Source organism: Vicia villosa, linkage group LG1 (assembly GCF_029867415.1).
Source record: "Vicia villosa cultivar HV-30 ecotype Madison, WI linkage group LG1, Vvil1.0, whole genome shotgun sequence".
NCBI lineage: Eukaryota > Viridiplantae > Streptophyta > Magnoliopsida > Fabales > Fabaceae > Vicia > Vicia villosa.
The window spans coordinates 225,458,054-225,474,253 of NC_081180.1; positions in this window are offsets into that span (position 1 = coordinate 225,458,054).

Consider the following 16,200-nt stretch of genomic DNA (forward strand, 5'->3'; position numbering starts at 1 on the left):
GGGGTTTAGCAAATTAAATTATGGACAAAATTACGAATAACCTTGATTTGGCCAAATACCAAAAGGTTTTTGGCCAAATATGAATAACCTTGATTTGGCCAAATACCAAAAGCTTTTTGGCTAAAAAAGCAATTGGGGTACCATCCACCTGGTCAATCCATAGAAAACCTGTTCATAAACCAACGCAATGTTACGGTTAAGAAAACAAATGAAAAAATAGAAAAGTGATTAAAATAAAATAAAAAAATATAAAAATCTGATTATAAATCAAATAAAATAAGAACACGAAACTACAATTTTTTTAGATTTTTTTGAAAATATGAAAATAGAAATTAAATCAAATAAAATAGAAAAAAGAGGAATTTGCGATTTTGAGGGTCGAAATCCCTTAGAATTTTATTTGAAAGGAGTATTGTTCTAAGATTTTTTTCTGAACTTCTGAAAAAAATTCGGAGCAAATCGAAATATTAGTTTCAGAATTCGACTGATTGACTGGAAAATTTACTACTGTGCTGCAACCGAAATTGCAACCCTGAAGAAGGAGAAGTAGGAGAAAATATTTTTTGTGTTTATGAGAAAAGAGAGACGGAATAAGGGTTAGAATTGTTAGTCCTCTTTATATCATCATGAAATAGGTTAGAAGAAAAATAATTATAGTAAAACTATGGACCAAATCAAAGCCCAAAAATCAATTTGTTTTAATTTTAATAAAAAATTAAATCAAACTAATTTAATAAGATTGACTTGTTCCCTAATTTATAAAAAGTGCTAAAAATAGGACAAATAAGATTAAAAACTTTTTTTTTTTGGATTTTTTGAATATTTTATGATTTTTGGTGATTTTTTTGACCAAAAATGCATAAAAAGTTAAAATTGGTTATTTAAAAAAATGTCTATTTAATTAATACGAAAATTAAAAATAAAATGATAAAAAATGATTTTTTAATATAAATGAAAATAAAATTAAAACTATAGTTAGAAACAAATAAAAGAAAAAAGTGTTAGAAGTGAGATTCAAACCCAAGACTTTGTAATTGCAAGCCTTACCTCCTTACCAATTGCGCTATATTATTTGTTTGAAATAAAAGCCAATTGAAAGTGTATGAAGCATGAGAAAACATTTTGCTATTTATTAAAATATAAATAATTTAAGAGTAAATTATTATATTTTAAAATAGACTTTAAATCGAATATTTATAAAATTCAAGACGTCAATGTGAATGACCTCAAATTTTTATAAAAAATCCAATTTTGAAATAATTTGACTATTTGAAAATGGTTGGCAAATTTTGGGGTATGACAGCTGCCCCTGTTCAATCTTCTTAAACCTGAGGATGCAGAATGGTTTATGTCCCATTTGGTATCTGAGGGTGGAAGAGGATTGAACACTAGAGTACCCAGAAATTTGCACCATAGGGGATGGGCTTAGAGATGCCACCAGGATATTGAGAGACTTGATTGAGATGGGCTTAAAGATGCCATCCAACTTGATAGACTTGAGTGTCAGAATACGTCGTACGTTAGACTGTATCTGAAGGATATACTTAGGATGAGTCGTACGCTAGACTAAATCCACTGTATTGATAAGTGTCAAAGTAATCCGAACGTTAGGCTATACTTTTAGGACGAGTCATACACTAGACTGGATCCAGTTTGCATTGTGAAATGTCTGGAAAGCCGTACGTTAGGCTGAAGGATGGGTCGCACGTTAGACCGGGTCTGATTGCATCGATAGATGTCTGGAGAGCCATACGTTAGGCTGAAGGATGGGTCGTACGTTAGACCGAATCCAATTGTATTGATAAATGTCTGGAAAGCCACACGATAGGCTGAAGGATGGGTCGCACGTTATGTAACACCCCGAATTTAATTAAAATGATTAATTAAATTATTGAAGGATTTAAATATTTGATTTAGTCAAATTTGGATTGTCGGTGTTATTTAAGGGCACATTTGGAATTATTAAATTGAAGTCGAAAAATAATATTAAGAATAATATTATTTACAAGTCGGAAATTATTATATTGTTGGAATATTAATAAAAGTGATATTTTGATTTAATTAGAGTTATTTATTTTATTGGGCCTAAATTGAATTGTGGAGAATAATAAAGAGGAAGTGAAAGAATGAGCCCAATTGAAATAATAAAATTAGGGTTTTAGAGATATTAAGAGGAGTGTTCTCATTTGGGAGGAAACAAGTTATGAAGAGAAAGAGGCAAGTTTGGAAGGAGAAGAACAAGCTTAGAGATTTCATCCATGGTGTCGAATTGAAGATGCAATTGGAGACCCATTGAGTTGCTTCCATTGATAAGGTAAGGGTGGGGTTCTCTTTCTATAATGGGGCTCATGAACAATTGTATGTGGGGATTGGATGTGTAGATTATTGCTTTTGCTTGTGTTAATCGTTTCTAAAAAACTGAAATTTATACCATGAGTAATATGAATTTGAGTTGCTTTGTTGAATTCGTTACTGTTATTGTTTGAAGTTGTGTCGTATTTCTGGAAATAAACTTGATACTAGCCATGACCCTATTGACGAACGAGCTTAAGTGCATTGATGGACGGCAGTCGGATAGTAGTGTGTTAGCCACTATATTTTTGTTCTTCACATGCTATTTACTGTGTGCATTAGTCTTATTCTCATTCCCTTTTCTTGCCGCACTTCTATCACTTAATGAAAAATCAGTACTTTAGTGGTTTCGCTGTCACGTGGCAGTTGCTTAGTTTTTCAGTCATTATAGATAAAAGCACATTTGGATATTACATAGGTGTTCTTGTTCACTTGTGTGGAGGTAAAAATGAAAGCATGTCTTTGACATTTCATAGGTTCTCTATATTGGTGTTGCTTTATTCATGCCAATGCCTTCTTTTGCCCTTAAAATCTTGCATTTTAATTTGTAAGCATCCTAGACTTCATGTTGTTTGTATTGTAATTGAGATGTTTAGTTTGATCTATCAAATATCTACAAAATATTACTAATGAATCAATTATGTGATATGAATATTATAATAAAAAAAAACATGATTATGAAATGAGTTATATATTTAGAAACAGTAGAACAGGACTAATAAAATACAAAATTGTTTCATTTGATTGAAATAGCCGAATTAAGGGGTAAAATTAGTTGTCCGAAATTTAATAAAAATTTACGTGGTAGCTAAGTTTAATTAGTAGATTAACGTGGTAGTGTTATTTTGTTGAAATTGTAATATTTTACTAATTGACCGAAATTTCATTTGGTTTAAATGTTCTTTATAAATAAACTATAATAATTTAATAGAATTGTCAATAAAGTTGTTAGAGTTGTCAATAGAGTTGTTAGAGTTGACAATAAGTTTTTAGAGTTGTTTTGAATTATTAAGAGTCATACTTTTATTTGTTTTGAGTAATTCTGACATGTTTAGAGTTGTCAGTGTATAATGTCGGTGTTTGTTTTTTTTCATTGGAACTTTAACAATTCATATCTTTTGAACCGTAACTCCGTTTGAGTCTCCGTTCGAGGCGTTAGAAAGCTAGCGCGATATTCTTTTTAATAAAAATGGTCTTGAGTAATAGAATGCTAGAAAATTGGAAATGGAGTAGAAATGGAAGTGAATTAAATTAATATAGTGTGATTATTAATTGGTTGATTAAATTAATAGTTGAATTAATTTCAATGTGTTTAATTGATTAGAATATAATTTGGAATTAGATTAACTATTTGGTTTGTCGGTAAATTACGATATTTTGAGAATTTATCCGTAATTGTGTTTTGACTTGAATATGTATGTTGAGAAATATATATTATTATGTCAATGATGTTGTTTTGATATTGATTCTCTGTGGGTAGTTGGATAGCATTAATTTTAATGATTAATTGCTTGATTTTAAATGTGTATGTTCATATATAATTGGCAAAATGAGAATTAACATGAGATAGTATGGTTACTAGTGTTAATTAGATTTTGTGAATCGTAATTGATTAATTGACCTTTTATATGTGAATGATATGTATGTGTTGTGAATGTTGTGTACAATTGGTGGATAATTCATCGAGTTGAATTATTGTGATATGCTAAATATTAAGATGGTAGAGATGATCTTAATTGCATATGTTTGTCAACATTATACATGCATTCATGTCATGGTGTGCCTTGAAACAAAGGTGGTTTGCTTTGAAACAAAAGCGGGGCTTGGATTCTAGAGTGAATTCGGAAAGCGGTAAACTATATGTTTACATTTGGTGGCTTTGATCTTGTCCGGATCTGAAGCGTGGCTAGATTCTATATGAATCGGAAGCGGTGGAACTTTGGGTCCATATTGGGTACCACATGCATAGAGTCACATGTCTTGCATTGAGTCACATTGAGGTTAAGTGATGTTTGAATATATGCATTTATGTGATTGTCATGTGTACATGAGATGTGATAATTGAAATTGGTGATGTTTTGATATATAATTGGTTAAACGTGTGAATATGTGATAATGATGGATTGTGTATATATTTGGGATAATAGTATTGAATCTTTTGAGTATTATACTATTGAATTTTGTGCTTACTTGAATATGTGAAATTTATTAGATGATACTATTTACATGATTATGACTCGTTGTGTGATGAAAAGTATGTGAGATTAATGAACTGTAGAAGTATGATGGGTATAGTAGCTATTGATACTTGTGATGTGATGATTTTATATGTATGAATCCTAGCATGCAATTTATCATATGCCCACTTATATGATTTGATATCTCACCCTTTTTTCTTGTTTCGCCGTTGCCTTTATATTTGCAACGTGCAGGTATTCAAGTATGAAGATTTAGTTGCCGTTACTCGAGTCGGTTGTCGCTTTGATACGTAGCACTCTGGGGGGAACGATTTATACTATTATTGATGTTGCTATTTAATTGTTTCATTTTGGTTGGACAAAATGTTAAGTTAACTGAAGATATTTTATTGAATACATTCTTAAGTGATTCCGCTGTGTTTTAATAAAATAAGTTATTCTATTTCAAAGGTGCTATGTATCCGCTTTATGCGACGAGGTGATTTGTTTTGTTTTGATTATGTGACGCCTCATTTGTTTATTGAGAAATTTTGAAAAACTCTGATTTATATATATTTGCCGGGTAGAAATGGGGTGTTACATTAGTGGTATCAGAGCAGGTCGGTCTGTCCGGCCAAGTTGTCGAGTCAGTTGAGTTGTGTGACAGTTGAATGCGGTCAGTGTTTTATTCCTTAGTACGTGACATGTGTGTGAAACACTGTCGGTACTTGTTTGCTTTGTTGCATGGATTGGTTTGATTCTAAGTGGGGAGAAGTCTTACTCTCGAAGATGTTTCTGTTGTAAGGGATGGTCAGGTATGTTGTTGACAAGCGACGATGCAAGTGTTGTTGAGAGTTTAGGATGTTAGCCAGAGTCGAAGATGATGTGAAGTTAAGGATAATTTTGGGAAATAGAAGTTAGAGAGTGGCGATGTTCAGCACGGTTGAGGACTGAGAACTTGTCTGTGTGTTTAACCTTGCGTCTGATGCCGGTGTTTGACAAGTGTTGAGGTGATAAAGTTGCAGTAGACTTTATGTTAGACTTGCATAAGTGATTAATGAACGTAGTCGATGTGTGAAGTGTTGTGAATCGCAAACCCGAGTTGGAACTCGAGAATGCGCGTAGCTTGAGTTTTGGATATCTGATTTGAACTTCGTTTGAAGCGTCAGAAAGATAACGAGATGAAGTGTATTATAAGAATGATTTCCGCAGCCCTAATAGATTTGATTTTGACGTGATGATGTTGGGATGGGGTGCAGTTTGTCGTCGAAGTTATTTGAGGAGTTTAGGAGATAACATAAAGATTGTCGATGCTTGATGTCGATGTTTACAATTCGGATAATGTCAGAGATTTGTATCTTGGGTTTCGAGTATCATTTGGACGTACCATTTGAGCCTACGAAGAGGTGAAGTTGTATTCTACCTTATGGAAATGTCTAAGCCTGTTGAATAAGAATGCTTATTACCGCAAATTTCTGAAGTGAAGTTAAGCAGAACTTGTTGTTGATGATTAAGATGAGAGAACAAGTTGTTCGGTATTAAAGATGATTTGAGTACTGATGACTTTTAAGGAAGAGTGAAGTAGTAGCGAAGAAAGAGTCAGACTTAGGGATGATAGAAGTCGTATTTGGGATGCTAAAAGTGGCGGTGTGCATAAAAGAAGGGTTGTATGGAATTTCTATTGCCAGTTTATCATGAGGAGGACTTCGGTTGAGACGAAACAAATTATGTGATGCTAAGTGATTATGAATCAGACTTTTGTATTATGTTTGGATGTCGGTGTCTCATCGACAAGATCGATTGATAAGGTAAGATGATGTAGGAGTTGTGAAAACCCAAAGTGAATCATTGGATTACGTCGTGTTATTGGATTTAAGTGGAAATTCGGAAAGAACGCTATTTTGATGTAACAACGATTTATACTCCACTAAGGTTGTCGGATACTAATTGGCAAATTGGGGAACTGATCACCCTCAATCTATTGTTAATGGTAGACGAAACTCGTGTTGGACGTTATAGATTTGTCTTGTTGTCTTAATAGTGTAGAAAGAATATCTATATTTTATTGTGAAGATAGTCGCCCATTAGTTTGTGTAGCTTGGTAAGAGGGATGGTTGAGTTAGAATTAGATGAGAATAACAATCGGTGTGGTACGTTTTATGCAAGCGAGTGTCACAAAGTGAAAGATTGGAATTATCAAGTAAACAACGATGTGGGGATGAGTATTGAAGAAAGTTTGTATTGGATCGAGAATTTGTGAACCATATAAGTGGACGGAATTTTATCGAGAATGGTGACTTAAAAGAGAATTATCATAGTTGAGCAGCGGAAGCCTTAGGTGACACTGTTGTTGTAAGGCTTGAGGGAGTAAGAAACTATATGCCAGAAGTCGGTAAAGATGAGTTATCTTGATATTTGGATTGATGGACTGTTGGAAAAAGTGTGATGCGCCAAAATACTGCATTGAGTCGTTGATTATTGCAAAACTGGTAAGAACTGTAATGTGTTTGTGTTCATGAGAATCGTTGTTTTGACAAAGAGGTAGTGATCGAAGTGTTACCAAGCGCGATTTGGAGATTTGAGATTTGGATACGAGGTTTGTATTTGGATGGTGTTGAGCAAATTTTCGAGGACGAAAATATTCTAAGTGGGGGAGAGTTGTAACACCCCGAATTTAATTAAAATGATTAATTAAATTATTGAAGGATTTAAATATTTGATCTAGTCAAATTTGGATTGTCGGTGTTATTTAAGGGCACATTTGGAATTATTAAATTGAAGTCGAAAAATAATATTAAGAATAATATTATTTACAAGTCGGAAATTATTATATTGTTGGAATATTAATAAAAGTGATATTTTGATTTAATTAGAGTTATTTATTTTATTGGGCCTAAATTGAATTGTGGAGAATAATAAAGAGGAAGTGAAAGAATGAGCCCAATTGAAATAATAAAATTAGGGTTTTAGAGATATTAAGAGGAGTGTTCTCATTTGGGAGGAAACAAGTTATGAAGAGAAAGAGGCAAGTTTGGAAGGAGAAGAACAAGCTTAGAGATTTCATCCATGGTGTCGAATTGAAGATGCAATTGGAGACCCATTGAGTTGCTTCCATTGATAAGGTAAGGGTGGGGTTCTCTTTCTATAATGGGGCTCATGAACAATTGTATGTGGGGATTGGATGTGTAGATTATTGCTTTTGCTTGTGTTAATCGTTTCTAAAAAACTGAAATTTATACCATGAGTAATATGAATTTGAGTTGCTTTGTTGAATCCGTTACTGTTATTGTTTGAAGTTGTGTCGTATTTCTGGAAATAAACTTGATACTAGCCATGACCCTATTGACGAACGAGCTTAAGTGCATTGATGGACGGCAGTCGGATAGTAGTGTGTTAGCCACTATATTTTTGTTCTTCACATGCTATTTACTGTGTGCATTAGTCTTATTCTCATTCCCTTTTCTTGCCGCACTTCTATCACTTAATGAAAAATCAGTACTTTAGTGGTTTCGCTGTCACGTGGCAGTTGCTTAGTTTTTCAGTCATTATAGATAAAAGCACATTTGGATATTACATAGGTGTTCTTGTTCACTTGTGTGGAGGTAAAAATGAAAGCATGTCTTTGACATTTCATAGGTTCTCTATATTGGTGTTGCTTTATTCATGCCAATGCTTTCTTTTGCCCTTAAAATCTTGCATTTTAATTTGTAAGCATCCTAGACTTCATGTTGTTTGTATTGTAATTGAGATGTTTAGTTTGATCTATCAAATATCTACAAAATATTACTAATGAATCAATTATGTGATATGAATATTATAATAAAAAAAAACATGATTATGAAATGAGTTATATATTTAGAAACAGTAGAACAGGACTAATAAAATACAAAATTGTTTCATTTGATTGAAATAGCCGAATTAAGGGGTAAAATTAGTTGTCCGAAATTTAATAAAAATTTACGTGGTAGCTAAGTTTAATTAGTAGATTAACGTGGTGGTGTTATTTTGTTGAAATTGTGATATTTTACTAATTGACCGAAATTTCATTTGGTTTAAATGTTCTTTATAAATAAACTATAATAATTTAATAGAATTGTCAATAAAGTTGTTAGAGTTGTCAATAGAGTTGTTAGAGTTGACAATAAGTTTTTAGAGTTGTTTTGAATTATTAAGAGTCATACTTTTATTTGTTTTGAGTAATTCTGACATGTTTAGAGTTGTCAGTGTATAATGTCGGTGTTTGTTTTTTTTCATTGGAACTTTAACAATTCATATCTTTTGAACCGTAACTCCGTTTGAGTCTCCGTTCGAGGCGTTAGAAAGCTAGCGCGATATTCTTTTTAATAAAAATGGTCTTGAGCAATAGAATGCTAGAAAATTGGAAATGGAGTAGAAATGGAAGTGAATTAAATTAATATAGTGTGATTATTAATTGGTTGATTAAATTAATAGTTGAATTAATTTCAATGTGTTTAATTGATTAGAATATAATTTGGAATTAGATTAACTATTTGGTTTGTCGGTAAATTACGATATTTTGAGAATTTATCCGTAATTGTGTTTTGACTTGAATATGTATGTTGAGAAATATATATTATTATGTCAATGATGTTGTTTTGATATTGATTCTCTGTGGGTAGTTGGATAGCATTAATTTTAATGATTAATTGCTTGATTTTAAATGTGTATGTTCATATATAATTGGCAAAATGAGAATTAACATGAGATAGTATGGTTACTAGTGTTAATTAGATTTTGTGAATCGTAATTGATTAATTGACCTTTTATTTGTGAATGATATGTATGTGTTGTGAATGTTGTGTACAATTGGTGGATAATTCATCGAGTTGAATTATTGTGATATGCTAAATATTAAGATGGTAGAGATGATCTTAATTGCATATGTTTGTCAACATTGTACATGCATTCATGTCATGGTGTGCCTTGAAACAAAGGTGGTTTGCTTTGAAACAAAAGCGGGGCTTGGATTCTAGAGTGAATTCGGAAAGCGGTAAACTATATGTTAACATTTGGTGGCTTTGATCTTGTCCGGATCTGAAGCGTGGCTAGATTCTATATGAATCGGAAGCGGTGGAACTTTGGGTCCATATTGGGTACCACATGCATAGAGTCACATGTCTTGCATTGAGTCACATTGAGGTTAAGTGATGTTTGAATATATGCATTTATGTGATTGTCATGTGTACATGAGTTGTGATAATTGAAATTGGTGATGTTTTGATATATAATTGGTTAAACGTGTGAATATGTGATAATGATGAATTGTGTATATATTTGGGATAATAGTATTGAATCTTTTGAGTATTATACTATTGAATTTTGTGCTTACTTGAATATGTGAAATTTATTAGATGATACTATTTACATGATTATGACTCGTTGTGTGATGAAAAGTATGTGAGATTAATGAACTGTAGAAGTATGATGGGTATAGTAGCTATTGATACTTGTGATGTGATGATTTTATATGTCTGAATCCTAGCATGCAATTTATCATATGCCCACTTATATGATTTGATATCTCACCCTTTTTTCTTGTTTCGCCGTTGCCTTTATATTTGCAACGTGCAGGTATTCAAGTATGAAGATTTAGTTGCCGTTACTCGAGTCGGTTGTCGCTCTGATGCGTAGCACTCTGGGGGGAACGATTTATACTATTATTGATGTTGCTATTTAATTGTTTCATTTTGGTTGGACAAAATGTTAAGTTAACTGAAGATATTTTATTGAATACATTCTTAAGTGATTCCGCTGTGTTTTAATAAAATAAGTTATTCTATTTCAAAGGTGCTATGTATCCGCTTTATGCGACGAGGTGATTTGTTTTGTTTTGATTATGTGACGCCTCATTTGTTTATTGAGAAATTTTGAAAAACTCTGATTTATATATATTTGCCGGGTAGAAATGGGGTGTTACACGTTAGACCGGATCTGATTGCATCGATAGATGTCTGGAGAGCCGTACGTTAGGCTGAAGGATGGGTCGTACGTTAGACCGGATCCAATTGTATTGATAAATGTTTGTTGGAGATGGGCTTAAAGATGCCACTATTTTTGGAGATTGATCGTGTCAGCACCGTTCGTGGCGACTGAATTAGATCTTTGAAGAATGACCGTGTCTACACCGTTCGTGATGATAGAATTAGGTCTTTGAATGTTGACTTGAATGTTGATCGTGTCAGCACCGTTCGTAATAACTGAATTAGATCTTGAGAAGGTGATCGTCTCTACCGTTGTGAAGATAGTTTTAATTCTTGGAATGTCGATCGTCTCAGCACCGTGTGTAGTAACTGATTTAGATCTTGTCGATCGTCTCAACACCTTGTGGGGTAACCAATTTAGATCTTAGAATGATCGTCTCCACCGTTTGTATTGATGAATTTAGATCTTGGATTGTTGATCGTCTCGGCACCTTGTAGGGTAACCAATTTAGATCTTAGAATGATCGTCTCCAACGTTTGTATTGATGAATTTAGATCATGGATTATTGATCGTCTCGGCACCTTGTAGGGTAACCAATTTAGATCTTAGAATGATCGTCTCCACCGTTTGTATTGATGAATTTAGATCTTGGATTGTTGATCGTCTCGGCACCTTGTAGGGTAACCAATTTAGATCTTGTAAGGATGATCGTGTCTACACCGTTCGTGATGATAGAATTAGATCTCTGAATGTCTCTTGATTATCTCTGAACTATCTCTAGAGAATACCCGGAACTAAGTATCAGAACTAAATCATTGTCTTAATTATCTCTGAACTATCTCTGGAGAATACCCGGTACTAAGTATCAGAACTAAATCATTGTCTTGATTATCTCTGAACTATCTCTAGAGAATACCCGGAATTAAGTATCATAACTAAATCTCTATCTTGATTATATCTGAACTATCTCTGGAAGATGTCCAAAATTAAGCATCAGAACTAAATCTCTGTCTTGATTATCTCTGAACTATCTTTGGAAGATATCCAAAATTAAGTGTCAGAACTAAATCTCTATCTTGAATGAGTGTCAAAATTAAATCGTTGACTTGATTATCTCTGCACTATATCTAGAAGATAATGTTTATTTGATTTGTAGGAATAGAATGAAAAAGCAACATTAGTTTTATGCAATATCGTGATGCATGTATTGTAATATTATTTTTTGAAATGAATGAGAGTGTTATGCATATGCATGAGGCGTATGTATGTTATGTGTATGCCATGAGGCGTATGATGTATGAATGTAAAATGTTGTTAATGATGATAGTAGATGGTAGTAGCGTCAGGCGGGGAAAATAAATCCCTGTCTGTTGTGGAGAATACAGAGTACAGGTCTTCCTTTTTAGTAGCGACTCCCGCTTCATGCTCGAGGATGCTCAGCTGGGGATTTTTGGCTTCTGCTTGGGGATGAGAGCCATTTGAATAATTGATCTTGATGTACCCTGACTGGGGATAAGAGAGATGAATAAATTTGTTTGGAGATTATTCGAAGATAGCTTCTTGAGGACTACTGTGGGGATATAATCCTATGAAGCCAGCGTTGTGGGAAGGCATGGATGACTTGAATATTGCCCTAGTGATTATAGCAGCTGTCATTCCTGGCTTGGTATTGATTAGGACCTGCCAATGAGTATTGATCGAGGTGTCAAGTTGGACTTTCATAGACTTGCCCCTGTTAGTAGGGATTTTAAAAAGGTCCGCCTCGCAAAGACTTTATGAGATGTGCACTATGGGTCGCGTTCCCCTAGTATTTGTAGACTTAGGACAATGCCCCATGTTGATCGGGAAGTAGCTGCAGATCTACTTGGGATGTATGCCCTCGACTGTTTGGCATCCTTGAGAGATTCTCAGAATTTTGACTTGATTGCCCCCGATTGATTGCATTCATTGAGAGATTCTCGGAATCTTGACCTGACTGTCCCATATCGATTAGATAAACCATGCCATGCCCCTTGTATACTTAGGAGATATTTCTTCTGAAGTGACTTTGTATGTCAGGATAACTTTTGATCATTAGTTGTACCCTGTGCAATTCTTCCTGATGCTAACATTTGAAATTATGTAGCAGAATATGTTTAATAATGAAATCATGAGATGCAATGCATATGACTGTCTTGATTTTTTGAAAACCATTAATGTAACACCCCATTTCTACCTGGCAATTATAATGCGGAAAATATCAGAGTATTTAAAAATTTCTCGACTCACAAATGAGGCGTCACATATTCACTTCAACAATAAATCACTTTATCGCATTTAGCGGATACATAGCACTTTCTAAAACAGAATAACTTTTTTTATTAATAAAACAGCGGAGTCATGATTCTTAATTTTAGAATCAAGTAACATTTTAATCACATAAACAACATCATATTAATAAAGCAACTTCACTTAACATATCATCCTAATTAACCAAGATAATCACAATAAACAACAACACCATAAACATTATAAATCGTCCCCCCGAGTGCTACATATCAGAGCGACAACCGACTCGATTAACGACAACTAAATCTTCATACTCGAACACCTGCACGTTACCAATATAAAGGCAACAGCGAACAAGAGAAAAGGGTGAGATATCAAATCATATAAGTGAGCGCATGATAAATTGTATATTAGGATTCAGGCATATATAGTTATCACAATGGAAGTATTAATATTGCCATACTCCTCATACCTTCACTAACTCACAAATCTCACATACTTTTCATCTTACTACAAGTCACAACACGTCATATTCACATCAATTATAAATATATCTCATTCATTTACTTTGCAAGCCAATTCACGATACATCACATGTATGAATCACAATTCTAGTCCTAAAACATCACCGCATATAAGTCATACATATAGTCACAAAACATTACATATAAGTCACGCATCTAGTCACAAAACATCACATATAATTCACTTAAGACATGTTCAGTTAAGCGCATTCCCAAGTATTAATATCCTTATACTATTCACAAAATCATCAATTCACATTTTCACATACATCCATCATTTAACAAGTCACGAAATACAATCACGACATAGGCACAAAACGTCACAACTATAAATCACATATGACACATGGGACATGACTCATGTATATGCATGTGGTACCAATCGGAGCTTCAGCCCCCGTCATCAATTGCCCAAATCTGAGGCACAAGGCATAAGCCTTCGTCACTAATTTGCCAATCCAGGCCGTCACAGAGTATGCATATGAAATGTGACTCGACATTTGATGATGGTTGAAGCTCCAAAGGTTTATTTGGACAGACGGTCATCCCTTTTTGTAATATTTTCTTTTGTCGAGGATTTGTAGTGACCTCCTTTTTTGACTTTGTTATCCCTAACTTTTGCCTGAACTGTTTATTTTGAAATTACAGTCAGCGGGATGTTTTGATTTTTGATAAGTCTCCTTCATAGGTTTTGACTTAACAGCTTTTTCTTTTTGGTGGATATTGACTGCCTGACTTAATGGTTGCGGGAACCCATCATTATTTGTGTAAACAACGGCTAGTATAATTGAGTTAACTGAGTAACTACTCTGTCCCAGGTTGTGATTAAGGGTTTAATTTGTATGAGAAAGAAACTTCTACTTCTTAGGCTAAAAGGGGTTGACGAGGGATTAACATCCTTATATCTCCACTGTTTAGGAATTGAAACAATGCCTGTACATCGTCAACATAGTCCGTTCAAAAGCATATTGTATGAGGTTGCGGTATCGTTTTCGTCATCCTCCCTCAAAAGGCTTACAGCTTAGCAGGAGTTGGATATCACAAAACATATGCAAAGTAAAGACAAAATTTAAAATGAGTGATAGCAAAATAATTTATTCAAGACAAACATATGAAATGCACTGATGATGATTATTAAAACAAATAATTTCTATCATAAGTCGAATGTTTAAACAAACAGGATAGAAATTGCAAATGAAAGTAAAGCTAATGAGCCAATAGTCCATCCTTCTAGACATTAATCAGCCTTGTCACGATTAGGCATGGGAGCAGTGATTACCATAGGAGGATTGAACTCAATTTCACCAGCATCGACCATGTCTTGGATTTTATTCTTTAATGCCAGCAGCTATTGGTATCGTGCCCGTGACTATTGGAATGGTAGGCACAACGCACGTTTGGATTGTGTTTAGCAGAGGAAGTGTTGATGTGTTGAGGAGGATCCCTCACAGTAATCATTCCTGCCTTCAACAGATGTTGCAACGCCTGATCTAATGACATGTTAATTTTGGTGAATTGACGCTTAGGTGTCTCTGGCTTGCATCGTTGTTGTGGAACTGGTGTAGAGATTAGAACTTCCCCAACAGACTGGTTGTGTTCATTACGACCCTTCTGATTATGCACAATATTAGCCATATGAGGTTCCTCAGGTGAATTGAAATCAATGATCTTGTCACCGATTAAGTCTTGGATCGTATGCTTCAATGGTCCACAATCCTCTGTATCATAACCAGGACTATTCGAATGATAAGCACATCTCGCATGATACTTGTACCCAGGAGTAGGATTGGTAGGAAATGAATATGGAGGCAATAGGGTTATCAAGTTCTGATTGAGCAGTTGTTGCAGAACTCGAGACAGCGGCATGTGCAACGGAGTGAATGATCGCTTAGGTTTGGGATTCCAATTACCTTGACCATCTTGCTGCCTATGTTGATCCCTCTCCTTCTTGATCAGAAGTTTCTTCAATTATTCTTGCCCCTTGGCCAAGTTAAGGATCATCTCTTAGAACTGGTTGTTCTGAGCCTGAAGATTTTTGACTGATTGCTCGAGATTCATCTGCGCTGAAATAAACAGCGAGAGAGAGATGAGAAACCCATCACAGGGAACATGTTATGCGATGTTATGAATGCAGATGCAATGATTTCAAGGATCTTTAGGATTTTAGTTAGCAACATTAGAAAATGATTTGGTCGCGTCTTTGTCTGAAGAATTCTGACTTTCGTCTTTGAACGTCCTTCTTTGAGAATCAAGCTCACCATATCGAGTGGCTCATCGCCTCTGATTCAGGATATTTCTAAATTTGAAAGTATATGGCTAGAGGAAAATAAATCCTCTTGCCCCTTGATAGGTACTGAGTCTCTGAATGGCCAGAGGAAAATAAATCCTCTTGCCCCTTGATAGGAATTTAGTCCTTCATAAATAGCACCTGCAATTGTGCACCCTAAATTCCTAAGATCCTTGAAAGGGTTAATTAACATGTTATGTTATGATGTCATGATGTTATGATGTCAGATAGATACAAAACACAAACAAGTCACACAAGAGCCTTAGGTTTGAAGGCGAGCATGTAGTCCATAGGTGAGTACCCTCCCCATTGAAGTTTAGTTGGTTCAACTTGTCTTAGATAAAGATCGGGTTCTATGGTGCTCATCTCGATGATCGTTCTCGAAAGCATTATCTCAGTCAGCGCTCGGGTGGCTGACCGAAAACATCTTGAAAGATAGATCTCAATGAGTGTAGCTTCGAGTACCAACCAGCTTCAGTCAAAGTCCAAAGCCGACCATCTCGCTACTTCTTAATAGGCCAAAGTCAAGTTCAACTAGGGTTCTAAGGGCAAATTAGTGCTTCAGGACACTACATGGTAGCCTAATGTCTCCTCGATCATGTTCAAGGGCCATCAGAACCAACCAAAGTGTCACACTAACGGTGGCCAC